This window comes from Alosa alosa, chromosome 20 (assembly GCF_017589495.1).
Source record: "Alosa alosa isolate M-15738 ecotype Scorff River chromosome 20, AALO_Geno_1.1, whole genome shotgun sequence".
NCBI lineage: Eukaryota > Metazoa > Chordata > Actinopteri > Clupeiformes > Clupeidae > Alosa > Alosa alosa.
In genome coordinates, this window is record NC_063208.1 from 5309582 (window position 1) to 5310086 (window position 505).

Sequence of the window (505 nt, forward strand, 5' to 3'; positions counted from 1 at the left end):
TGTGTGTGTGGGGTAGTCCAAGTAGGTCACATCCGTGGTGACCTGCTTTCTGCCAAAGCAATTACACACACACACACACACACACACAGTCCGGCAAAACCACAGTCCACTACACCCCTCTCCCCTGGATGCCAGTTGCTGTGGCCTCATCTCCCAGCATGCACTGGGGGGGACGTGTGTGGGTGTGTATGTGTGTGCACGCCTCGAGCTCTGTGACGAAGTGTCCATACCACGAGAGTCCTGCGTGCTCGTGTCCGACACGCACTTCACACACAGCCCTGGTGCCTGGTTGGGATTGTCTGGACAACCATTCAGATTTGTGTGTGTGTGTGTCTCTCTCTCTTTTACTCTTGTATATTGATTATAAAGATGTCCTCAGCCCAGCTTTGGACAGTGTAACTTTGCATGCTGAGAAGTGACTTATGGCTATGGAGGAGAGGGTTACGTCTGGTGAAGTCTTTGTCTCTCTCTCTCTCTCACACACACACACACACACACACACACA

The 505-nt window shown here is 51.9% G+C and overlaps 1 protein-coding gene across 2 annotated transcripts in view; it reads left to right on the forward strand.

The window, feature by feature from the left end:
* Positions 1-505, forward strand: part of ptp4a2b (protein tyrosine phosphatase 4A2b) — a 31554-nt gene that overhangs the window by 3861 nt on the left and 27188 nt on the right. The window lies entirely within an intron of this gene.